The following is a 1,164-nucleotide window of genomic DNA, read 5'->3' on the forward strand; positions in this document are numbered from 1 at the left end:
CAGCCCACGGGAGAGGGGACAGGGCACCAGAACGCCCAGGGGAACCCCTGCACCCCTCCATGTGCCTCCCGTCAGACTCTCAGGACTCCCACACGCTGCCCGCAGGGGACGGGGGACCCTGCTCCCCTGTCCTCCCGCTTTGGGGACCACACGCCCTCCTGTCCTGGGAGCCGTGTCCTCCTGTGGGACCAGCACCTCAGCCCAGGGGTGTGGGGAGCGACGGGAACAGATGCGGAGTTTCCAGGCTGGGATGAGCTGTGACATCCCACCTCTCAAATGTCTCCCAACGCTCACATCTGCCTGACGGGGCTCGGGGGGCTGACTCGAACGGGAACCGGGGGGGCGGGTGGGAAGGGCTGAGATGAGCTGTGCCAGGGGCAGCCAGGGGCCAGCGGGGGAGCCTGACTCATCCCGCACCCACACCAGCTCCCCACCAGCCCCGGGGTTCCTGGCAGAAGCCATCCCCAGGAAGAGATGAGGCACTCGTGGGCACGGCACTTCTGGGCACCGGCCTTCCCACGCTTTGGGAATTGGCCTGTGCCGCTCTGCAGGGAGGTGGGTGAGATGGGTGTCAGTGCCAAGAGAGGGCTGTGCCCGAGGTGGGGTCCCAGACAGCCCCTTCACTCCTGGCTGGCTCCTGAGCATCCTTCCTCAACAGCTACCAGGTCTGTCCCGCTCCTTCCAGTGAGGAGCTGGGCTCAGCCATCCTTCCAGGAGGAAGAGGAGGGCAGGGATGGGCCTGGCTGGTACTGAGCACCACCCAGCTGCCCTTGCAAAGGGCTGTGCTGCAGCAGGGCTGGGGGTGTCACCCCCGCCCACGCCAGCAGCAGGGCATGGGCTGGGTGGGCTTTGCCCTGTGGTCTCACTGGGGTTATGGTGGTGGTTGTTGCTCCATCACCGCTGCGGAGCCACGTGTGGGGAAACCCGGCTCCTCCGCCCACCCCGCAGCAACTGCCAGGTCCCCTCTCACAGCCCCCTGCGTTTCCTTTCCAGCTCTGAGTCACAGCAAGTCACCTCTCGTGGGGAGGAGAGACGAGGCCCTGAGAGCTGGCGGGCTGCTCAGGGCTGCAAAACCTCGAAACAAATCAGCACCATCACAGCACCCAGCCCTGGCCTTCCCCGAAGGACGTGGGGACAGGGGCATGGCTGTGTGGCACAGAGGGT

This window comes from Eurypyga helias, unplaced genomic scaffold, assembly GCF_000690775.1.
Source record: "Eurypyga helias isolate BGI_N326 unplaced genomic scaffold, ASM69077v1 scaffold25480, whole genome shotgun sequence".
NCBI classification, from domain to species: domain Eukaryota; kingdom Metazoa; phylum Chordata; class Aves; order Eurypygiformes; family Eurypygidae; genus Eurypyga; species Eurypyga helias.